The sequence below is a fragment of the Canis lupus genome, chromosome 14 (assembly GCF_048164855.1).
Source record: "Canis lupus baileyi chromosome 14, mCanLup2.hap1, whole genome shotgun sequence".
Taxonomy (NCBI): domain Eukaryota; kingdom Metazoa; phylum Chordata; class Mammalia; order Carnivora; family Canidae; genus Canis; species Canis lupus.
Genome location: NC_132851.1, coordinates 10,654,095 through 10,679,850, shown reverse-complemented (window position 1 = coordinate 10,679,850; position 25,756 = coordinate 10,654,095). Strand labels below are relative to the sequence as shown.

The 25,756-nt window shown below is 36.8% G+C and overlaps 2 long non-coding RNA genes across 2 annotated transcripts in view; one reads left to right on the top strand and one right to left on the bottom strand.

The window, feature by feature from the left end:
* Positions 1-568: 568 nt before the first annotated feature.
* On the bottom strand, positions 569-19,883 carry LOC140603706 (uncharacterized). Its single transcript, XR_012006660.1, has 2 exons — positions 19,281-19,883; positions 569-910 (listed from the first exon to the last, which is right to left on the bottom strand). It is a non-coding gene; the product is annotated as an uncharacterized lncRNA (long non-coding RNA).
* Positions 19,034-25,756, top strand: part of LOC140603707 (uncharacterized) — a 27,104-nt gene continuing 20,381 nt past the window's right edge. Inside the window, exon 1 of the long non-coding RNA XR_012006661.1 lies at positions 19,034-20,059. This is a non-coding gene — a long non-coding RNA (uncharacterized lncRNA). The remainder of the gene's footprint in view (positions 20,060-25,756) is intronic.

Genomic DNA, 25,756 nt, shown 5'->3' with positions numbered 1-25,756 from the left:
TTTCATCTCATGTATTTAATAAACTGTTTGACTCTTAGAATCTGCAAGAAATAACATTAATCTAAGGCATCTCCTATTTTGGTTCTGAAACTCTGACTTTTGTGCTGACTTCCATTTAGTGTGATGGGATTGGGAGAACAATGCCAGATTGATTCATTTGTTTTTAAGTGTTGTGAGGACAATTGAGGGGTAAGGAGAAGTTGCTTTTTTGAACTGGGAAACAGTGTGGGCACTTAGGCACAGCTCCCTATGGATAAGCTAAGTGTGTGTATACAAGTAAGTCTGATTGCTTAAAGGTGTACATCTAAGATTCCATGTTGATCAGTGTAGACCGCAGCTATTGGGGAATCAGAGGCAGAGCTTAATCAGAGTGGTGGCATGGAGAAAAAATCAGATCGCAGACACTCCTATTTAATCAGGACTTGAAACCTGGCAGCTCTTCTAGGGGAATAAAATACTATCAGATTACATTTATTTGTGGCCATTTTTTCCTGCCTTCTATATTGCCCTTTAAGCACAATAACCATGATATGTTCATCTTTGTACTCCCCAAACAGTAGGCATGATAATGGATACCACAGAGATTTACTCTTTACTACTCATTCATTCATTCAGGTACACAGGTGATGTCTGGGACATACTAAAGTAGAGAGGGCATTGCTGTGAGTCTCTGATTGGTTGCTATCCTTAGGGAGTATGCAGCTTTTCACTTGGTTTTAAAAACAAATGGTCTGCCTAGAGAGGAAGCATATGATTAGCTTTGTATCTTCGTTCAGTTAGCTAATCAGGCCAGAGCTATTGGTCCATCTGTCCATAAGCCAGTTAGTGTTTCTCCATTCTTAGCCACAGATTGCACCTTGAACTTTTGCCAGCTGTTTCCTAAGTACATGCCATTGGATGTGAGGGAGACCTGAAAAGAGTCGGATAGATCAGCTTAAAATCATCACAGCTTTTAAAAACAAAACAAACAAAGCATAAAGCATGAATCCCATAATGGTAGATCACAAGTTTTATCTCAGCATATTCAAAGGTCAGTACATTGCTGCCATATGTGCTGCTATTAGCATAAACACTGCATGATAGAGACAAAACTTAAGAAGCTGTGACAAACAAGTATTACAATTTTTATATCAATTTTAAAAAATTAAAATTTTAAAAATTAAATTTCTGCTAACAAGTTAATATAACTAGTCCTAGAAAATATTAGGCAGAATGTGGTCTCATTGATTCAGAAATCATCCAGAGCTCTACATGACCATTATGCCTTGTTTTAATAGATGACATGAATAGACAACATTCTTAGTTATCTAGTAATAAACCTTGTTGTGGGAGTTGGAACTTGTTTTTGAAGACTTGTAGGATTGAAATGAGGTTTCACCAACAATCAAAAATGCCTCTTTTATTGCTTCATGTTTTCACTTTTACTTAACAATCATGCACATTATTTCAAGTGAGTTTCAAAAGAACCTTGTAAGTTAAACATTATTCTTCAGGTTTACCATTTGATCACCGTAAACTTATCTGACATGAATGACCTATGGAACTCTGGAAAAATAATTGACTATAGAAACAGCAAAAAAAGTATAACCACATACTGACAAAATTACCACTTTTATAAGATGCTGCATTCTCTTACAAGAAAACAGAATGAACATTTAGGTGAAACATCACTCATCAAAGTTAAAAAAAAATACTGAATTAGTTTGCTCTCTTCTAGAACAATTAAGGAGAAAAACAAGGGAAAGAACTCTCTTCAGCATCTCTGGATAATTTGAATAGACAACAAGGAAGAACTGTAGCTTTTTTTTTTTTTTTTTTAAGCTAAATTATCCTAAGAACACTCTGCTCCAACGTAGGAATTCCAGTGGAATAAGAGATGGTAACACAAGATGCACCAGGAGACTCGAGGTTTTGTGTGTTTGAAACTTATATTCTACTATAATGACTAAATTGTAGAGAAGCAAAGCTAATGTGTGTGTGTGTTTTTAAATTTGCCCAATGTTTTTTTGGTTCTGTCTTCTAGGAGCAGACAAACTTCTTTTGTTTTTTGTTTGTTTGCTTGTTTGTTTTTAAAAGGTCACTCCAATTTTATAAAATAGTTTAAGACAAGGGAAATTAAAAAATTATACTATATTAGAACAATATATTTACTCAGAACAGAAATGCCAAAGGCTCATAAAGGTATACAGTGGCATGCAGTGTTTTCTTTCATATAATTTATTTAAATTGCTGGGACTTTTTCTGTCTTTCAACTTTTAATTTCACTATAAACAAAAGTGGAGTAAATATAATGATCGTTATCAACTGTATACTAGATGAAATCTCAGTATTTCTAACGACATAGATCTTACAAACTTGCTTTTGATTTTAATTCAAGAATAATTATGCTGGATTCTTTCTTATGTATGACTGGACAAAAAACATGTGGTTGTGTGTTTTGGCATATATTCTTCCAGCTTTTTCAGTGATAGTCATGATAACTAACAAAAGAAATTTAGATTAGAAGTTCTTTTTCAGTGCAAGATTCTAATCATCACTCTAGAAACAATTCCAAATCTATTGGTTACTTTTACTTGAAGACCTTATGTCTATATATATGTCAATGACTTTAAGTGGTAGAAGATAGGAATGTGGAATTCAGAGGAATAAACTTTTGGAATAGATACCTACACAATACCATCCTCTTTCTTTTTTTTTTTTTAATATTTTATTTATTCATTCATGAGAGACAGAGAGAGAGGCGGAGAGAGAAGCAGGCTCCCTGTGCAGAGCCCGATTTGAGACTCCATACAGGGGACTCGGAATTCCTGGGTCGTGCCCTGAGCCAAAAGAAGGCAGATGCTCAACTACTGAACCACCCAGGCTTTCCAATACCATTCTCTTTTTCAGCTGCACTGCTGTTACCAGAAAAAAGATTTGGGTAAGTCATAATGAAATAACTTAAAATATGATGTTTTTATAACATATTTTTCCCCATCATTCATGTTTATAGCTTTCCCCTGAGAGCAGAATCAAATTTATAAACCAAAGCTTTAACATATATCATTACCATAAAGGAAAAGAATGTGCATGCGCATGCACACACACAAACGTAGAAAAGTCTAGATTTTAGTATCAAATAGAGATGTGAATGTTATGCAATCAAAAAAACACTGTTGTGCAATAATTAAAGAATTTTTAAACTGAAGATTAAATTGGAATGTTGTTATAAACATAAGGGAAATGGCCAACATTTTTCTTTGTATCAAAAGAAAACTTATTTCTAAAAATAAGCACCCTCTTTGTGATGACCCTTTAAAATAGTTTTAAATGATTCCATTCACAGATGAGCCTTGGGATCTGTAGCACTTTGCTGTAAGTGGTTTGCTCTTTGATCCTGTAGCCTTTAATCAGGTGTGTGTCTAGAAGAAGAAAGCATCGGCATTGGAATATCACCAGCCAGACTCCACATCCCTCTGAAAGTGAACATGGCATGATTAAAACACGCTGCTGGTCCTGAAAGGTTTCCTTTGGTGTATGAATTTAAGAAGATATTGGTTAAATCCATTCCCCATTGCTAAACTTTATTTTATCAAACTGAGGCAAATATGGACCTTTCTAAAAGTTACCAAACTTAAAAAATCACCTTGATGGGGAAAAAAAAAGGAAAGTGTTTTTTATCTTCCATGTTTTATTTTTACTTTCCCTGAAATCAGATTTAAGTAAAAGGAATGTTCGCTAGTCTTTTAAATGTTGTTATTGACCTTTAGTGTTCAATTCCTTCACAATGTAAAATTGATTTAGCGTAATTGAACTATTTCAATTTTCTTTGCTTTGAGTGTCTTGGATATTGCCTCAGAAATGCAAAAACCAAAGAATTACTGTCTACTCTTTTTATTCCACCTCCCATCCTCACTCAAATCCATACTTTCTATTGCTAACCGATTCTCATTTAGACACCAGACTTTTGTATTTTCTTCCTTGTCCTTTTGCTGCCCTAATCTAGTTCCCTCCTTGATACTAACTTAGTGGTTAGAACTAGGTCTGAATCCTTTGCCAGTTAATGAATTTGTACGGCCTCAGATAGAGGGCAGGTTACTTAACCTCTCTAAAGATGGTTTCTAGTAGCAATGTTGTAGGTTTATGGTATTAAATGAAACAGTTCCTGTGAAACAACGCAGTGCCTGCACTCATTGCATGTTAACTACCACTCACTCTTGGCCCTTCCTTTTCTTACCCTCCCCTTGCCTCCTCTCCCCATCTTCCTTTCTTCTGTTCCCTTACCTCCCTCCTCTTCCTTCCTCCTCCTTAGCACAGGGTAAGCACTCAACAAAATGACAGTCTTCATTGTTGTTGTCGTCTCTAGGAATCAAGCACTCATCATTTCTCCCCTGGAAAACTGAATTTAGTTAATTTAGTTCAATTTAGTTAACTATTTATCTATCTCTATCTACCTCCTTCACAGTAAAGGTCTGTATCCTTGATTTGATTTGATTTGTGAAAGTACAAATTTTTAAAAATATTTATTTATTTTATGCCAATACTTATTGGCATAAAAGGATATGTATGTACCAATTGTTCTTTTTAAAATTTTTTTAAAATTTAAATTCAATTAATTGATATATAAGGTATTATTGGCTTCAGGCAGAGGTCAGTGATTCATCAGTCTTATATAGTACCCAGTGCTTGTTACATCATGTGCCTCCTTAATGTCCATCACCCCATGTAAAACTATAGTTTTTAAATGAAATTATGCATTTAGGATTAGAAATTTTGCAAAAACCAGTTAATAACTCTTATGCTTTTGTATTCTCTCTTCGTATATATGTTTCCTATAGGCGCTATCTTCATATAGACTTATTTAGAAGATTTTAAAATTACTTTGAGAACATTTACGAACTGCTTTACTTAAAAAGACTTTACTATGTGCTAGACACTGACTTAAGTGCTTTCATACAATATCCTATTTAATTCTCGGTAACCTATGAGATGTTTACCATTATAAACATCAAGGACAAGGACAGAGAATTATGCTCAAGGTCTTACAGCTATCAATAGTAGAGAAGGATTTGAACGTAGATGGTTTGATTCCAAAGCCTATGCTCCTAAACACTAGTCTAGTCTGCCCCCCTGCTTTGAGTATTTAAATAATTTAGTGAAGTGTGTGTTCTTTACTTGGAATTTTCTGACTTTTTTTTTTTTTTTAAGATTTTATTTATTTACTCATAGAGACACAGAGAGAGAAGCAGAGACATCAGCCTAGGGAGAAGCACGTTCCACGCAGAGAACCTGATGTGGGACTTGATCCCAGGACTCCAGGAACATGCCCTGGGCTAAAGCAGGCACTAAACCGCTGAGCCACCCAGGCATCCTTTGACTACTTGAGTTAAAATGAAGAACGGTTTCTGGAAATTCAACTTTTAAAAGGAAAAAGAAATTATTTTCTAATAAATAGTAATAAAATAATCTGAAAAAAATCTTACCATTGACTTTTTGTCTTTTTGTGTGTGTGTGTGGCTAGTCAGTAAGGTTTTCTCATTTGTTAATTGTCTGAAAAAGAAATGTGTCTGAGGATGACATCTGAGTTGAAGAGACAAAATCATGACCTACGAAAAATAGTTGAAGAATCTGGAGATATTTAGCCTTGAGAAAACCCAGGGGGAATGAAAACTTTTCAAATATTTGAAGGGCTTGCATGTGAAGGAAGGATTAGATATACTCTGTGTGGCTCAAGAGGATAGAATTAGAACCATTTGTTGAACTCTATGAGATGAGTGCTTTCTAACAATTAGAACTGTCGTGCCATGAAAAATCACATTCTGAAAAATAATGGCAAGACCTTTACCAAACATAGTTTAACTATTTGTATTCATCTTCTAGCTCAGATCTCATACTCGCGGGGAAAAGAAAGGTATCTCGTTTTTTGTAAAAACTGGTATCTGAGACCTTTATTTAATTGTGTTCACTTGGCCTCTGAGTTATTGTGAAAAGGATAATTTTTATAAAAAGATTATAAACTTAACGCATAAAAATATGGGATTCCATAAAACCAGAAAGCTGCTCCTTATCCCATCATCTAGGGACAATAATTTGATGTAATAGCAGCATCTATCTTTTATGATTATAAAAGCTTTAAATACAGCAAAGTATAAAGAGAAAAATATAAGAAAAGCAAAGGACAAAAGTTTAAAAAATTCCATAAGTTTCTACATAATCACTTTCATTTTTGATGTATTTTTCTTCTAGTCCTTTATTTTTACATCTAATTTAATTTATGATTTGTAACAAAACTTATACTTAAAGTTTTATAGGCTATTCTTTTCACATAGCACTGCACTGTATTTGGACATTATTTTTTTAATAATTCAAGTACATAGTTTTTGAGGAAGACTTATGACAAAATCTTATGAATGTCCCACGATATATTTAACCAATTTCCTATTATTTTCTAATAACTTTGTATGTAGTAGTTTGTTAGTATAATAACACTGCAATGAACATCTTTGTGTATTATTATTCAAATACTAATTGTGTTCTTAGGTTAGAGATCTAGAAGAGAATTAATATCTCCCCAAGATTCTAGATAGATCTGGCCAAACTGATCTCTGAAAATCTTATATCAATTTACTTTCTCATTATTAGTGAGATTAGACTTACATTTTTAACAGTTTAGTGAATTATAGTTGGTAGATTATAACAATTTTTATTTTAATTTGTATTTCTTTAAATACAATTGATATTCTATATTGATTTTATATGTCTAATGGCCAATTACAGTATTTCTTTAACATAGCTATTCCTATTTTCTCCTCTTTTCTGGCTGTATAGTTAGTATTTTAAGAATTTATTCAGAGGGAACTTTTCATGTATTAAAGACATTAAAACTTTGTCATGTTTTTTGTTTTGCCTTTAAATGTTTTTATGTGTTTTTAATATTCAGAAGTTTTAATTTGTATGCAATCATACTTCTCAGTTTTTATGAAGCAAAAACACTAGGAGGTTCACACATATAGCTAAGATCTTATGCAATTGTAGGTGCTGATAAGCAGTGTCTGCAAGGCTGTTGTCTTTGCATCTGATCCTGGGAAGGCAATATGGGGAAACATTGGGAAGATCAAGGACAAGGTGAGGCCATAATCACAAGCTGAGCCTCTTGGGGACAGAGTGATACCAGTGCCTGTTCATATTGCCTCTGCCCTTGGTGGTGTGGTGTAAGTGACTGCCTTTGATCATGGGGCCAAACACACATCTGTCCCAGGAGTCAGAAGCAGGTGAAGAAGGATACAGGGGGAAAAAACAAAAAAACAAAAAAAAGGAGGATACAGGGGAAGATGGAACACTGCCTGCTGCCACTGTATCACACCCAGAGATGAAGCTGTGATCAGTGAAAATGTGTACAAGCTACAAAATGGCTGCTGCCTCACTTCTACTCTCCAAATCTCCCAAAAGAATCTCTCTTACCCATTCCTGTGATAAATAGAAAGGAATGTTGACACATTATGAAACAACCATATGCCAATATTTTTTCTAGTTTAAGTTGACTTGGGAAGAAATGATACCTTTGCAAAATTAGCCTGTCTATTCAGGATCATACATTTAAATCTACATTTAAGTCTGATTTTGTATAAGGAAAGTGCTATAGTTTTGTCATGTGAGCCCTACATAATTTCTATTAGAATTATTTTATGTTTCTTGTTTCTAGCAAATGGAATCATTCTTTTCAGTTATTTTTTTTTTTAGCTGATTGGAAAAGAAGCTACTTTAGCATATTTATCTTCTTTGCTGTTGCTTTGCTGAAAACTAAAAAGCATTTTAGAACTTTGTAAAGTTGATTTTCACTAGTTTTCTAAGCATACAGTTGTATTATCTACAAACAATAGCATTGACTCCTGCTAACTCAATTTTCATTCGCTCTCTTATTGTTCTGGAATCCCTTATTGATGCAATGTTGACCAACAGTAATGATGGTAGGTATCCTTTTATTATTATTTTTTTATTTTACCATATATATTTTTAATCTTAAATGACTATTTCTAGTTTTAGTAGCTTATTCATTCTAAAATCCGGAATCTACATTGAATGCAATTTGACATTTACTGACATGTGGTAGAATTCATAAATTTCTCAAGATTTCTCATCTTCAATCCTGGAATACATTCTGCATTGTTCTGGTAAAAGATTTACTTTTTAATGTACTGATGAAATGTACTGCTAATAATTTATTTTAAAAATCTCCATTTCTAAGTAAAATTGGTCCAGTTTTTAGTTGGCCTTCATTTCAATTATGCTAATTTCACAAAACTAATTCAATAGCTTTACTCACAAATTCTGTCATAAACTCTGTGACAAATTTACTTAAAAATTTCTCCGTTTATATAGCCTGAGAAATATATAGTTTTAAAAACTATGAAAGACCTTACCAGTAAAACCGGTGCCAAGCTTTTTTGTGGTAGTTTTTAAAAAAGTAATATTTTATTTGAAGTAAATTATACATATGGTAAACTACACAAACCTAAAATGTATGGCCCAGTGAAATTTTATGCATATAAAGACACACATATACACAGCTCTGTATCTACTACCCAAATCAAAATATAAATATTTCCAACATCCCAGTGAAAACCCCTCCAAAACAACCACTATTTTGACTTGAAAATAATTTTTCTCTTTCTTTCTCTTGGGAGTAATCTCAGCAAACAATTGTTCTTTTCGGCCACTGTATTAGTTTGCTAAGGCTGCCATAACAAAATACCAAAGATGGATGGCTTAAGCAACAGAAATTTATTTTCTCACCATTTTGGAGGCTGGAATCAAGGTATGAGCAGGTTCAGTTTCTTCAGAGCCTTCTCTCCTTGGCTTGTGGTGGCTGCCTTCTGTGTCTTAATATGACCTTTCTTCCATGGGAACACACCCCTGGTGTCTCTTTTGTGTGTCCAAATTTCTTCTTATAGGGACACAAATCACATTGGTTCAGGGCCACACTAAGGGCTTGATTTTAACTTGATTAACTCTTTAAAAACTGTATCTCTTCATACAGTCACATTCTGAGGTCCTGGGAGTTCAGACTTCAACATATGAATTTTGTGGAGAACACAATTCAGTCACTAGCAATTTCTAACACCTTTCTCATATTTGGAGAATTTCACACTTCCAGATATCATACCTTTAATAGCTGGAATCCAAAAACTCACTTTCTAAAATGTGCCAGGACTTCTGCAGACTCCTTCAGTTGTACTACACAACTCTGGAGGATGACATTCACATAGATGACGAGAATTATTCCTTGCAGAGTTTTGTTGTGTTCAACTTCTCCAGCATATGACTTAGGCTCATTATTTCCCATCACTTTGAAACTTCCATCACAAAGAAGCAGCTATTCCAGAAATCCATTCCAATGCTCATGGGAACAGAACTGTCCAGAGGCAGAATATTGTGACAATGTTCACTGCCTAGTGTAACCAGCTACAGTGTCTACCTCACTGAAGTAGCAGCTTCATAGGGACCATCTAGCAGAATAATATGGGCATCATTTCTGTCTGCACAGTCTCCAAGTTGGGATAGTTGATTGTATAAGAAATTCATTGATCGCATAATATAATTTACAAATTAATTTTTGCTTGAGCTATTTGGAGTGACTTCTTTTGTTTGCATCTAAGAGCATTAGTGAATACATTAGTTCATTCAGGGTTTTTGCTTTTTGGAATGAAAAAAGAAAAGAAGAGAAGAAGAGAAAAGAAAAGAAAAAGGGAAGGAAGGGAGGGAAAGGGAAGGGGAAGAAGAGGGGAATGGGAAGAAGAGGGGAAGGGGAAGGAAAACCGATTTATTTATTTATTTATTATTTATTTATTTATTTATTTATTTATTTTTAAGATTTTATTTATTTACTCATGAGAGACACAGAGAGAGAGAGAGGCAGAGACACAGGCAGAGGGAGAAGCAGGTTCCCTGCAAGGAGCTGGATGTGGGACTCGATCCCAGATCCCGGAATCATGCCCTGGGCCAAAGGCAGACACTCAACCGCTGAGCCACCCAGGCGTCCCAAACCTTTTTATTTAGATGTAGTTTTAGATGTAGACTTTTCTTAAGTGTATTTTGATGATCTTTGTCTTTTTTTTAAATATTTTATTTATTTATGAGACACACAAAGAGAGAGAGAGACAGAGACACAGGCAGAGGGAGAAGCAGGCTCCATGCAGGAAGCCCGATGGGACTCAATCCCTGGCAGGATCAGCGCCTGGGCTGAAGGCAGCGCTAAACCGCTGAGCCACCCAGGCTGCCCTGATCTGTGTTCTTTTAATAGGATTATTTAGTCCATTTAAGTTTATTTTAATTACTATATGTAGATATAATTATCATATGTGTGTGTGTGTATCTGTTCATATAAATATGTATGTTTTAAGTTACCACATACACATATTTGGATATCTTTTCTAACAGTTATTTTGTGTTTCCTTATTATTATATTCTTTCTATATTTCTTTCTCTCATCTTTTTTCTCCAAATGGTATTTTCTGTTATTTTGGATTAGTCTTATTTGTAGTTGCCATATCTATCAAATAATAAGAGGTATTATTCCAAGGATTTTCTTAGGAATTGTAACATGGATGTTGCATTATGAAGATCTAAGTTTAATAAAAAAATCTTTATTCTCTTTCTGAACAATACACAAACCTACCACAGTTGCTTCCAGTCACCTGCTTCCCATTTGTATCCTATTATTGTCATGTATTTTAATTCTAACTTATTCTTGCATTTATTTCAATCCAGAAAGACATCAGTTTTGTTATTTTATGCCATCAAGATTTGACTGAATGTGTCCAAATAACTCTTTCCTTCTTGTACTTTAAACAATTCCACTACAGTTCCCATTCCATGTGACTAAAGCACATATTTTGGAATTTCTTTAGTAAATTATTTTCTAGTGAATATAATTAACATACAGTGTTACATTAGTTTTAAGTGTACAATATAATAATTTAACAATTCTATACATTTCTCATTTTCCATCATAATAAGTGTACACTTAAATTCCCTTCACCTATTTCACCCATCCTCCTGCCCACCTCTCCTTTTACAATCACCAGTCCTCCATATTTAAGAGTCTGTTTTTTTGGTTTGTCTCTTTTGTTTTTAATTTTTCATATGTTTTGTTTCTTGACTTCCAAATATAAGTGAAATGATGGTATTTGTCTTTCTCTGAATGACTTGTTTCACTTAGCATAATACTCTTTAGGTCTGTGTCATTGAAAATGGCAAGATTTCATTCTTTTTTATGGCTGAATAATATTTCATCACACATAACACACACACCATATATATGTGTGTGTATATATATATATACACACACGCATGCATGCATGCGCACACACACTACATCTTCTTTATCCATTCATCTGTGGATGAACACTTGGGCTTCTTCCACATTTTGGTTATTGTAAATGCTGCAATAAATAATAAATAATAAAAGGTGTGCATATATCTTTTTAAATTAGTGTTTTTGTATTCTTTGGGCAAATATCCAGTAGTGGAATAACTGGATCATATGGTAATTCTTATTATTTTTAATTTTAATCTTAAAAATTTTAATATTTTCAGGAACCTTACTGTTTGCCACAGTGACTGCATAAATTTGCATTCCCATCAACAGTGCATGAGGTTCCTTTCTCTTTCCATCCTCACCAACACTTGTTATTTTTTGTGTTTTTGATTTTAGTTATTCTGACATGTGTAAGGTGATAGCTCTTTGTAGTTTTTATATGAACTTCCCTGATGATGAGTGATATTCAGCATCTTATCATGTGCCTGTTGTCCATTTATATGTTCTTTGGGAAAATGTCTATTCAGATCCTCTGCCCATTTTTAAATTGGATGTTTGGGGTTTTTTTGGTGTTGGGTTGTATGTATAAGTTCTTTCTATATTTTGGATACTAATCTCTTATTGGATATATCACTTGCAAATATCTTATCTCATTCAGCAGGTTGTCTTGTTGTTTTGTTGGTAGATTCCCTCACTGCACCAAAATCTGTTTTATTTTAGTGTAGTCCCAAGAGTTTATTTTTGCTTTTGTTTCCTTTGCCTATAGAGACATAGCTTAAAAACTATTATGATGGCCAATGTCAAAGAAATCACTGCCTAGGTTTTCTTATAGTTTTATGGCTTCAGGTCTCACATTTAGGGTTTTAATCCATTTTGAGTTTATTTTTGTGTATGGTGTAAGAAAGCTGTCCAGTTTCATTCTTTTGCATGTAGCTGTCCAATTTTCCCAGCACCATTTGTTAAAGATACTATCTTTTCCCTTTTGTATATTCTTGCTTCCTTTGTCATAGGTTAATTGATCACATAAGCATGGGTTTCTTTCTGGGCTCTCTATTTTATGTGCTTACTTTTGTGCCAGTTGGTAATATTTTATTGGTAGCAAACTCACTGTTTTTTCTTCTCTGAAGACATTTTTATTTTACCTCCATTTTTAAAAAATATTTTTTTTTAATTTGAGAGACAGAGAGAGTGAGCAAGAGAGAGAGCACAAGCAGAGTGAGGGACAGAGGAAGAAGCAGACATCCCACTGAATAGTGAACCCAATGCAGGGCTCAATCCTGGGATTCTGGGATCATAACCTGAACTGAAGGCACATGCTTAATCGACTAAGCCACCCAGTGGCCCCTTTACCTCCATTTTTAATGACTTTTTGATTATAGCCTTTTTGGGTACAGAAGTCTGATAGTTCCCTTCTCTTAGTAAAATTGAACACAACATTTTATAGACTTCTGGGCCCCATTGTTGCTATGAAAAAGTCTGCTGTCAGTCTAGGTTTTGTTCCTTTGAAGATCATTTTTCTTTTTCTGTTAGGCTTCCCTGGAGATCTCTCTATATTTGATGTTCTGTAGTGTTATTATGAAGTCTAAGTGTGATTTTTTCTTTTAATCTTACTTAAAATTTACTGAACTATTTGAGGCAGTAGAAGATAACAGAAGATGGCATTAGTTAGTTCCTATTCCAGGTCATTCATGAGATTAAAGTTTTATGTTGGCTGGGACTGTAGTTATCTGAAAGCTTGAAGGGTGAGGGAGGATATATTTCCAAGGAGGCAAATTGGTGCTGGCTCTAGGGTAGGGATTGTAATTCTTCTCTATATGGATTACTCCACAGGGCTGTTTGTGGCCTTATGGCATGGCAGCCACATTTGTTTAAACTTTTTCTTCTTATGAAGGTGGAAGATATGACTTCCAAGCTCACTTCATGCCAGAGCAGAAACTGGAAGTACTGTCTTTTAAATTATTGTTAGAAATTTTTATTCTATTTTGTTTTGGATTTTAAGATCTCTTATTTTCTTTTATGATCTTTAGTAGTGTATGATAATTGTTTCATAACTATAGTAACTTTTCTTACCTCTTTTTTGACTGAGCAAGTTGTTTATAAGCTTTTTTCTTTCTAAAGTTTTCTTTTACTCTTTGCTTGGTCTTTCTTTTTGAGAGCTAATTTCTGTTCTTCTGTTGTTTTTTTAATTTAATTTTGATTGCCATACAAATGACAAATGAAGCTTTAAGAATGGATGAAATTGCTTGCAACACAATGAAAAACTCTAGCACTGGGAACCTCTAAAATTTAATAGGTATTTATTTGTATAGCTTCTTGAATTAAATGTTACTTCATTTACCTCTATTCATTTTTTTAAATAATAAAACTTATGAAAATGTTCCTTTGGACAATTTGACTATATTCCACAAACTGTGATCCAGATAGGAGAAACATGGTTAATTTTGAAGGAGCTGAGGTGTTTTTGTTTATATTTCCATTATTTTATAAATTTATTGCTTTGCAATTTAAAAATAAGTCTGTTATAATTTTTTAAAAGATTTTATTTATTTGAGAGAGAGAAAGAGCATGAGCAGGGAGGAGCAGAGGGAGAGGGAGAGGGAGAAACAGACTTCCTGCTGAACATGTTCCCAGGACCCAGGACCCTGAGATCATGACCTGAGCTAAAGGCAGATGTTTAACTAACTGAGCTACCCAGGTGTCCCTATAATTTATTTTTGTAGAACCTATTAATATTTTATTTTTGGCTTAGTAAAGATCAGTATATTACTTTACTTAGGTGCTTTTCAAATTATATGTACTGGTTGTAGAGTGCATCATTCATCTATTAATTATTCAAATCTTAATGTTCTTGTTTTTTCTATCTGATATGACAGAATTTATAATAGCATGTTGAAATTTTCTATGTCAAGTGTATTTCTAAATACTTCGCATATATTCTGAATGACTTTATATTTTAGTGCTGTGTAATTTAATACACAGATTTTTAAACAGCTGTTATGGATTTTTATAATTGTACGCATGTATTTCTATCTTTTATTCTACTTAATGCTTTGTTCCTTGAATTGTTCTTTTTATGAAATTCATGTTTGTGACACCTATTTTATTTGTGTTTGTCTAATATATTCTATGGTATCTTTTACTTTTTTAAACCAGTTATTTTCTAGTTCCTTCTCTTATCTGAAGTATTTGCCTTTTATTTTAACCTAATTTGACAGTCTTTAGCTTTAAATTAAGATAGTTTTAGTGCTAATTCTGTGTATATTTTTATGTAGTTGAATGCATACCACATACATAATTTTTGTTATACACTTCTGATTATGCAATATAACAAAACAGTCTTCCTTGTCAAAAATCTTTTCCTAATTGATGTTGGTTCTATTCTTCTATTGTTGGGTATTAGGTTGTTTCTTTTGTTGTAATTGTTTCAAGTAATGCTTCAATGAACTCTGTATTTTGATTTAGGGTAGATTCTCAGAAGAGGAATTAATGAGTCAAAGTACACAAACAGTTATAAAACAGCTTTTGATACATAATTCCACTTTTTATTAAATTTATTCTCCCAATACTGTCTGAGACTGAATTTAAACAAATACATGAGATCTTATATGCCTTGTGGAGCATTCTGATGAGAGATGAAATTATTACTCAGAGTCCAATATCATGGAACAAAGAGAGGCCCGAAGGGGCTGCACTGTCAGGCACTGCCAAGAAGTGAAGGTGCAGAGGTGAAGCCTCGAGTCTGGGTTGGCTCTAGGTTTTATCATCATACAGTGTAAATAAAATATGTGGAAACAAGGAAGGAAAAACAGCTCAAGAAACAAATCACACTAGGGTCAGCAGGGAGCTGCCTACATGACTATCTGCACAGGCCTCAGAGGAGCATTAAGTAGGGGGCTATGTGGTACAGAGAGCTGACCTCAGCAGCCCTGGCCATCTATCCACCATCATTGCTGTTTTCAGCAGGACTCATGGCAGGAATAATTGGCTTTTGCCACATGCATAGAGCTGTTGCCACTTATGTGTGTCCCTGTTCTTACTGTTTCTTTGCCCCACTGAGGTCCTGTTCTTCCACATCTCCCCCCTTTTTGTTTACATAAGTTTGAACTCAAAGGGATTATAGGCAGTTAGGGAATCGGCTGATAGCGAGACTGTTGCAGGAGGGTCATCATGGCTTCAGCATGGAGAGTTCTATGAAACAGGTAGCAAAGGGACTTCAGCACTTGGGAGTTATAGAATTAATAGTTTTGTGTGCAAACATGGAAAGAAGTACATTTTCAGGAGCCACAGGTGTTTCCATGATTTCTAAGGCTTTTTCTGCTTGTGTAGTGAGTCTTTTTCAGGTACCCCCATGTTGGCCTAGAGGACTACATCGTGGAGGTTAGGGGTTCCATCTCCTTTTCTTTGTCATCATCCCCAAGGGTGGCTGGACTGCAAGCTTCTGAAGTTCTGGAACTGGGCTTGATCCCTGTAGATGCCAGCTCATGGTAGGGTCGTACAGCTTTTGCTGGAATCCAAAAGGGTCCCAAAGGAGAGAACACAGAAGCATATCCTCTTTCCCATGTTAACAATTTCATCAGCCTCTGCCATTGGGGTCCTTGTAGGAGATGCTGATAGAGCCCTAGAGGCTTTTTCTGAGCAGGAACAAAGTTTTGTTCTATGGCTGTAAGTCCTGATGCTTTGCAATTAAAAAAAATTAGAGTAAATACTGCTTTATAAAGTTGTTCCTGAGGGGAAATATATGTCTCCATATTCCTCCTTTTTTATTTATACAGTTGTACTTTTATAAAGCCACTGGCCCATTTGACAATGGCTTGTTTGGTTGGGTTAATTGGGATGTCAGTTACATGTTTAGTCTTTTATGTTTTGTAAAGGATTGTTAAGGGCCTTGGAAGTAAAAGTAGGACCACTGTTAGTTTTAATTTGTTTAGGAAGGCCATAGCGGTGATTGCAGATAGAATATGTTTTTTAACATGCTTACTAGCTTTTCTGGATTGGGCTGTAGCATGGAGTAGGGCAGAGAAAGTACCAATAGTCACATGGAGGTATGTTAAGGTACCCAAAGGGCTCATAAAGGGTGACATCCTTTTGTCAGATCTCATTTTTTTATTAATCCACATGGATTAACCCCTCTTGGGGGGCAATCCTGGAGTATCACTGACAGGACAGGTTTTAATGATGATTTCTTGAGGCTGTCATAAAGGTATTTTATAGGTTAAAGCCAAAGCTTTGGTCCCTTGGTGGAAAAACTGATGAGAAGCGAGTGCTTTTTTATGGTTGTAGAAAACATTATTAATTTGTTAGTTCTTTTATTACCTTTTACCAAAGGACTTGGCAGCCAGAATGAGACTTGATATTGGTGATATAGACTAATTTTGTCCTGGTCTGTATCAGATGTTGAAGGTATCTAAACATATTAAAAATTTTCTCACCATTACCATTATGGATAAAGGCTGTTTTAATGACTTGAATTGTACCAACTATGTAAGCAGTTAGTAACAATATTTAAAGGGTGATCATGAAAATGTTGAAGAGCTGTAATGACAGCACCAAGTTCTGTTCGTTGAGTGGAGCTGTGGTGTATAGTGAGAAAATGTCTTCAAGTGCTTTGTTTCAGCCATGTGACTGAGCCCTTACCCAATTTTCCTGATCCACTGACAAAGACCGTTAAGGCATCAGGAACAGGAGGGGCAGATAGGACAGTAAAGGAGGCAAGAGGAAGGAGTTGAAAGCCTTGTATGATTTTGTCTCATGATGAAGAAAAATTAATGTTTCCATGAGAATCAACTAATGCTATTTGAAAGATTTTAGATTGGTGGAGAGCTGCCTAAAAATCCATCTCATTGGGTCCTGGATTAATTATATCTGGGTCACCCAGTAAGTATTTGACATTGGTGCCAAACCTGTTCCTGTTCCATTAAGTAAGCCTGTTGTTTAAATTGAGTACAAAATTTCTTTTTGGGGTGATGGGCTTGAAATGTCTATTCTAGGACCCCTACATGTGGGAGAAGTTGACAGATGAGGCCTGTGGGACTGTGAGGTGTGTCTAAGATTATTAAATGTATTGGACTACCAAGGGTGGCTCATTCTAAGCGACAAATACTAAGCCATTTGGTTATTTGCTTTAATTTTTCCCTTGCTTGTGGGTAGGGGACTCGAGGAAAAAGGATGTTGGAGTTTCCCTTTAAAGTGTTGAAGAGGTGCTACAGGCTGTAAGTGGGAATGCCCATAGAGGACCGAAGTTAATTAATGTTCTCTAGCAATTTTTGAAGGTCGTTGAGGGTCAGTCTTCTTAATTGCAATAGTGACTCCTTGTGGTTGGATATGTCTTTGGATAATAATATAGCCCAAATATTTCCATGGTTCCATCTTTTGTATTTTTAGGGGTGATTTGTAAGCCTGCCTGTTGGTATAATCTGCCAAATGGGCATATGTCTTGGGGTGATGGCATCTGGATGCACCAAGAGAGTATCATCCATATACTGCTATATTAGAACTTCAGGGAATGTAGTATGGGTAGGCTGTAGAGCATGGTCCACAAAGTCCTGACAAATACTGGGGCTGTTGACCATTCCTTGGGGAAGGACCTTCCATTGGTATCTTTTTAGTGGGACTCTTGAATTAATACAAGGTAAAGAGAAAGCAAATTTTTTTCTACCATCCTGGTGTAGAGGAATAGTGAAGAAGCAGTCCTTTAAATCAATTATGAGGAGGTGACAACCTTTGGGAGTTAATGCTAGGTGTGGAAGACCTGGTTGTAGTGCTCCCATAGACACTATGCGTCAGGCATTTATTTGGCGGAGATTGTGAAGGAGCCTCCATTTTCCTGATTTTTTAGGGACATAGAAAATGGGCATGTTCATGTTCCGGGGACTATATGGGGACTCTATGTAGCCTGCTTTTAATTAGTCTTGAACTGAGAGAGTTGCTTGTCGCAATTCTTTTTCTTCTAAAGGCCACTTAATAAGCCAAGTGCAGTACCAGAACCTTAGCTGCTTGGGGGTGATCAGCTTGTTTTATAACAGCATTTTGCAGCCTATTAATAAAGCCAACAAAACGTTTTGTGAGGTTTTGCCTAATTGTGGTGAAGGACCTGGTGGGTACTTTGACTTTAGGGATCTTATTCCATGTTCTCATGGCCACTTGAGATGTCTGACTAAAAACTTGCCTCTGTAACTAGGCTTGGGCATACGGGTCAGCATAGGGCGGGACCCAGTGATCCTATCAAACCCGGTAAGAGTTGTATTTCCCAAATTTCCCAAAGAGATAGTGGTAGCTGCATTATTAAATTTTTGTGACCAAACACTATATTGGGCTGTGGTTAAGACTATCTTAACTAAAGTCTTCCAACCCTAGGCAGTCATTTCATAACCATGCCCAGTGGCTTCTATCATCCTCTTGGTAAACGAGCTCTGAATCCCATTATCAGCGATGCTCTTCCTAAATTCCTTAACATTGCCAAGGGTGGACTCTCATGTCTGGGATTTTGATTTCCTCCCCTTATTGAGGGGAAGGCTTGCAATAATTTACCTTGGGTTTGCCATCCCTCCCGAAAGTACCGTTTCTTGACGGGTTCATGGCGGAGGGCTCCCCATCCCCCCACCCCTCCGCTGGGGTGGGGGAGGGGCCGGAAAGGGGTGGTGGTGAGACTCAGCACAAGGCATGGTGTTTGGAGGATGATGACTCAGGAGTGAGAGAGGGAGGTGGGGGGTGGGGGGTCACTGGAGGGGTTGGCTGAGGAGGAAGAGGCGGCGGCGGCGGTGGAAACAAAGGCGGCGTCTGGGACTCAGCAAAGGAGCTCTTATCTGGCCCTTGGACGGGCCTCAAGGCTATTCTACAGATTCCAAAGGGCCGGACGTGAAGCCTTCCAGGGCCGCACGGCTTGGTGTAGCCAACTGCCCACCCTCTCCCAGGCCTCGGAACTGAAGCTCCCCTCGGTAGGGCACCAGGGGCACCGCCGCCTGATAACCATCAGTACATCACTTACCTGTTGATCCGAGGAGACTCGGCAGTTTGTGTTGTTTTCCCTCACAGGGAAGAGAACGGCCCAGGCCCGGGCCGGCGGAGGAGAGACAGGGAGCTGCCACGCCAAGAAGAAAGTAAGGAAAAAACCTTCTGGTGCGCAGCTTAAAGCGACCGGGCGACAGGCGTGCCGGGCCATTCCGAAGCCGCCCGTGTTCCTTTCCGGAAGGAAAGTTGGGGCGTCCTCTGCCTTTAGCAGGCTTGGGAGGTCAGTCTCCGCTCCTGTCACATGGGAGTCACGTGCGGGGTTCCGCGTAGGCTCCCAGTGGGAGACGCAACGACCCTCAGAGCCCGGAACCTTGGAACAAAGAGGCCCCGGAGGGAGGGGCTACGCCGGCAGGCGCCGCCGGGGAGCAGAGGCTCGGGGCGAAGCCGTGAGTTCGGGTTGGCTCTCGGGCGGTTTTATCTCACGACCTGAAGTATGTGGAAGAGAGGAAGGCAAAACCACTAGAAGCCGAGGGCCTGCGCGTCAGCAGGTGCTGCTACGTGACTGACTGCAGGGGCCTCAGAGCGCTTTGAGCGCCGGCCGCGGGGCCGCGGGGCCGCCCCCAACCCCAGCGGGCCTGGCCGCCCGCCCGCCCGCCCGCATTGCTGCCTCGGTAGGACCCGGCAGGGGTACTTGGCAGCTGCCGCCCGGCCTGCGCCTGCGCGGAGCTGCTGCCGCGTATGCGTGTCCCTCGGGTCTCCGGCCGCCGAGGGCCTGCTCTCCCACACTTACGGCCCCAAAGTATCCTCCCCCGTGAGGTGAGCACTGTGCACAGATCATTGTTCATGCAACATGTGGCAAGCACTGAAACTCCTCTTTATGAATTGCCTTATTAAAGCCTAAAGCATGACTTTCTAGTGGTTTTCATGTGGTAATCCTAACTTTTGAAAACATTTAAATTTTAGAACTAGGGTCTTTCAAACTCATGTCTTCAGACTTAGAAAAATAAACTGGATAATGCTTTTTCTTTTTCTTTCTTTCTTTCTTTCTTTCTTTCTTTCTTTCTTTCTTTCTCTTTCTTTCTTTCTTTTTCTTTCTTTCTTTCTTTTTTTAATTTTACTTACTTGAGAGAGGGCAAGAGAGTACAGAGGGAAAGAGAAGCAGGCTCCGCGCTCTGAGCAGGGAGCCCGATGAGGGGCTGGATCCCAGGACCCTGAGATCGTGACCTCAGTGGATGGCAGACGCTTAACTGACTGAGCCACCCAGGTGCCCCTGCATAATACTGTCTTTATTATTTTTTTTTATTTTTTAAAGATTTTATTTATTTATTCATGAGACACACGGAAAGAGAGAGAGAGAGAGAGGCTGAGACACAGGCAGAGGGAGAAGCAGGCTCCGTGCAAGGAGCCCGACATAGGACTCGATCCCGGGTCTCCAGGATCAGGCCCTGGGCCAAAGGCAGGCACTAAACGCTGAGCCACCCAGGCTGCCTATATATATATATATATATATATATATATATATATATATATATATATATATATATATAATGATTTATTAATGAGAGACACACAGAAACAGGCAGAGACCTAGGCAGAGGGAGAAGTAGGCTCTCTGTGGGCAGCCGGAGGCAGGACTTGATCCCAGGCTCCGGGAATCATGACCTGAGATACCCACTCAACCACTGAGTCACCCACGTGTCCAAACAATACTGTCTTTAATGAAAGTTTTAGTATATATAGGATTTCAACTTATTTCTGCCTGACCTCTAAAACCATGTACTTAATCACTAGACTTACAGTCAGTAGACTGAAGTTATTCTGGGTGCTATGCTAGGTGCCAAGAATAGAATAGGGACCAAAGCAGACAAGCTCATGCTTCTTATGGGGCTGAGTCTAGCTTATGCTCAACTTTCTTCTTTCAGTTATAGTCTTTTAAACATATTAGTAATAGTGCTTTAGAAAACTCCATCTTGTTATTTGATAGTGCTTGTATACACCAACTTACGATGTGTCATTTCATTAAAAGCAGAAGGCAATAATTCTTTTTATCTTTAAATTGCTATGCATTTTGCGTTGGTCACTTGGTACTTGCTCTAATGAATATTTAATTTTATATTAATAGCTTTGACTCAAAACTTATTTTAGATAGGGTGACATGATAATTTATTATCTGAGCTGGAATATCTATCTGATTGCCCTAACTTTTATATCGTGTATTGGAGAAGCGGTTTTGCAGGGCAGCATGTAGCTGCTTTGAGAATATTTGAAATGGGATATGGAGATAGAAAAATTAATCTGATTTTTAGGGGCGCCTGGGTGGCTCACTTGGTTAAGCAGCTGCCTTTGGCTTATGATCCTGGAGTCCTGGGATCAGGGAGCCTGGGATCAAGCCTCACATTGGGCTTCCTGCTCCGCCTGGAGTCTCCTCTCTCTCTCCCTCTGCTCCCCCACCCTATCCTGCTTGTGCTGTCTCTCACTCTTTCAAATAAATAAATAAATAAAATCTTAAATAAAAAGTATTCTGATTTTAGAGGACTTCAAGGTAAATTTCTATTTATGAAAAATATTTTTATTAAAGTAAAAAAGTGGAAAATTAATAAATATTTCTTAGAAGTTCTTTTATTCCACTCACTATCTTTATTAAGTCAGATTTTTGAGAATCACAGCCATATCTTAAAATACAGATTAATCCATTTGAATCCAGTACAGTGGCAGGATTGCTTTAAACATTATGGAAACAAAAAAAAAATAAACATTATGGAAACAGCAGTAATTGGTCCTAGACTTATAGAAATAACTTAGTCATAAATTTTGGAGCCTCCAGAAACAAGATGAGCATTGCACATTTTCAACTCATTTATCTTGGCATCTGAATTTTAATAGCTTAGATGTTTGAATTATTTCCTAAGCCCTGTTTTGTTTTTCTTAAGTCAACATGAGTATATAAATCAATCATAAATTTTAAAGGACATCTGGAAAACATTTATCTCTGAAATAATTTTATTTTAAATTCAGGACCACATGAACGTTGGTAATTTCTTTTGATTAAGAAAAACTAATAACTTTTAAAAGTAAGTGATCAAGGTAGTATGATATTCCTGAAAGTAACAGGTACATAGATTAATGGAACAAAATAGAGAGTCTAGAAATAGACCTCTACATACATGGCAGAGTGATTTTTGACAAAGGTGTGAAGACAACTCAGTGGAGAAAGAATAGTGTTTTCAAAAAATGATGCTGTAACAAACATCAATATGCAAAAATAATGCACCTTGACCTATACTCTACACCTTATACCAATTTTACCTTAAAATGTACCATAGGCGTAAATGTAAATGGGAACACTATAAAAATTTTGGAAGTAAATGTAGGAGAAAATCTTTGTGGCCTTGAGTTAGGGCAAGAATGCTTAGATACAACATCAAAATCACAGTCCGTAAAAGAAAAATATTGACAAACTGGATTTCGTAAAACATTTTTACTCTGCAAACGACACTGCTAAGAAAATGAAAACAGAAGCCATACAGTTGGAGAAAATCTTGTATCTGAAAAAGATCTTAGATCCAAATTATATAATGAAAACTCAAAAATTAGAAAACAAACAATCCAATTAAAAAATAGAGCAAAGATTTGAACTGACAATTTGTTAGGAAGCTATACGGATGTTGTAAATATGCATGAAAATATGTTCAATACTATTGATCACTAAGGATATACAAATTAAAACTACAGCACGATACCATTATTCATTGATTAAGGTGGCTAAAATCAAAGCCTGATCATTCCTTGTATACAGGACTGGGTGGAACAACTGGAACTCTTATAGTGTGCTGCTGAGAAAGCAAACTGGTACTTTGGAAAACAGTTTGGCAGTTATTACAAGGTTTAACACACACATTACAACCCTGCAGCCCCACTCACAGGCATTTAATTAAGTGAAATTTAGAAAAAAAACTTATTTTCCATAAAAGCCTGTATATGAATATTATAGCAGCTTTATTCCCAATACCAAATCCTACAAATAATACAAATGTCCCTCAGATGGGGAATAGATAAACTATAGTACATCCATACAATAAAATGGTACTCATCCATACAAAATAATGTATTATCGGTACATGCAACAACATGGATTAATCTCAAATGCAATATACTAAGTGGAAGAAGCCAGATATACCATGTGATTCCATTTATACGATATTCTGAAAAAGTAAAACTATAGGGAAAACTATGAATGGTAGCCAGGCTCTAAAGGTCAGAGGAAAGCTTGACTCCAGAGGTACCACAGAAAGGACTTGGTGGGGGTAGGGGATTGTGGTTGATGGAACTCTTTGTATCTCATTTATGGTGATGATTACCTAACTCTGTGCATGTGTCAAAACTCGTAGAACTGTGCACTTAAAGGAGTGAATTCTACTGCTTGTAAATTAAAGTGAAAAGGAAAAAAATGCATTTACATCTTGATTTTTTAATTTGTATCATCCCCTGATCATTTCTGTGTGTACTAATGTTTTTAACTTCTCTGTGGTTGCCTCAGAAAGGGAATTTCTCAAAGGCACATCTACATTTCCAGTTTACTAATTGTTTTGTAGTTAAATAAATAACCAAAAAGATAGCTAAATGCCACTTCAGGGGCCAAGATTTAGCTGCTTATGTTATTTAAACTATGTTACAAACTATAAAAACAATTAGACTTACTATTATAATTGTACTTTCTGTACAGTGGTTTTAAAAGCATTGTGTGATGTATAGCTTTCACTAATCAGAGCAACAAAGAACAGAGAAGGATCCAACTGGTAATTTCCATTCTTAGGAAACAAGCAAGAAGTGAGTCATTTAAGGGAAGGGCTAATGGGCCAAGAGAATGTCTTGATATTCTTTGGAGTCTTACTGAGCAGGACAATGGTCACACTCACTTTTTCTTCCTAGGCTACATCCAAACACTTATGGTGACAGCAGAATAGAATGGATAAAACATTTCCATGGAGTACTTAATACTGTGACTCCAACCAGTGATGACCTCTTTTCCCTAGACATCATTGCAAGTTGAATGTTGAATTTTATAGATTTTATTTCCACCACATCCTATGGTGAGAGAAAGAAAGAAAGAAAGAAAGAAAGAAAGAAAGAAAGAAAGAAAGAAAGAAAGAAAGAAAGAAGAAAGAAAGAAAGAAGAAAGAAAAAGAAAGAAAAGAAAGAAGAAAGAAAGAGAGAGAGAGAAAGAAAGAGAAAGAAAGAAAGAAAGAAAGAAAGAAAGAAAGAAAGAAAGAAAGAGAGAGAAAGAAAGAAAGAAGAAATTGGGATTTAAGAAGGAAATGAATCAATGTCAAAAGCTGGATAAAATCTATAGAGGGACAGCAGAGTGTTAGGATAGATTATAAATGTTGAAGTAAGACACATTTAGGTTCAAACCCTAGTGTGCCACTTGTTAGATATTTAGGCAAGTTACCTAACATTTTTAAGCTTAACTTTCCTTTTTTAAAAAATTTTTATTTATTTATGATAGTCACACAGAGAGAGAGAGAGAGAGAGAGAGAGAGAGGCAGAGACATAGGCAGAGGCAGAAGCAGGCTCCATGCACCGGGAGCCCGATGTGGGACTCAATCCCGGGTCTCCAGGATCGTGCCCTGGGCCAAAGGCAGGTGCCAAACCGCTGCGCCACCCAGGGATCCCGCTAACTTTCCTTTTAAATTGGAAATACAATACTCATCACAATGAATTATTGTGAGAATTAATGAGATCATGTAGGGAGCTCAATTTAGTATTTTGCACAGTAAAGATAGTAATAGTTGTTACTATTTGTTGTTATTATTATGCCTATGTAAATCAGCATAGCATAACTAACCTATCTTTTAAGTTTCTATTACTCCCTCTGCTTTAATACTCATTAGTGTATGACTTTGGATATATCACATAATTTTGCTGGTCTTAGTTTTCTCATTTATAGAACGAGGATTAACATAGTAGTACTTATAGTATTGCTGTGAGGATGAAATAATTTAATACTTTTAAAACTCTTAGAACAGTGCCTTACACATAGTAAGTACACAATAAATGTTAGCTTCTACTATTGTTATTGCAATTACGCTGTTTTTATTATTGTCAATCAAGGATTAACCTATACCAACTGAGCACTATTATCAGTCCAACAGTGCTGGTAAAAGAAAATATTTGTAAGCTCTCCTGAATATTAAATTGCATAGTCTTGAGTCTAAGTTCCTAGCACTGAATACTCAAAATATTTGATTAATTTTTTAAAGAGTTTATTTATTCATGAGAGACAGAGACAGAGACAGAGAGAGGCAGAGACACAGTCAGAGGGAGAAGCAGGCTCCATGAAGGGAGCCCAATGTGGGACTTGATCCCAGGACCCCAGGATTACGCCCTGGGCTGAAGGCAGATGCTTAACTGCTGAGCCACCCAGGCATCCCATATTTGATTAATTTGTGAAGGTGCTCATTAGTAATTCAGTAACTAAATAGTCTCACCTCAACATCTATGACCTGTCAGAAT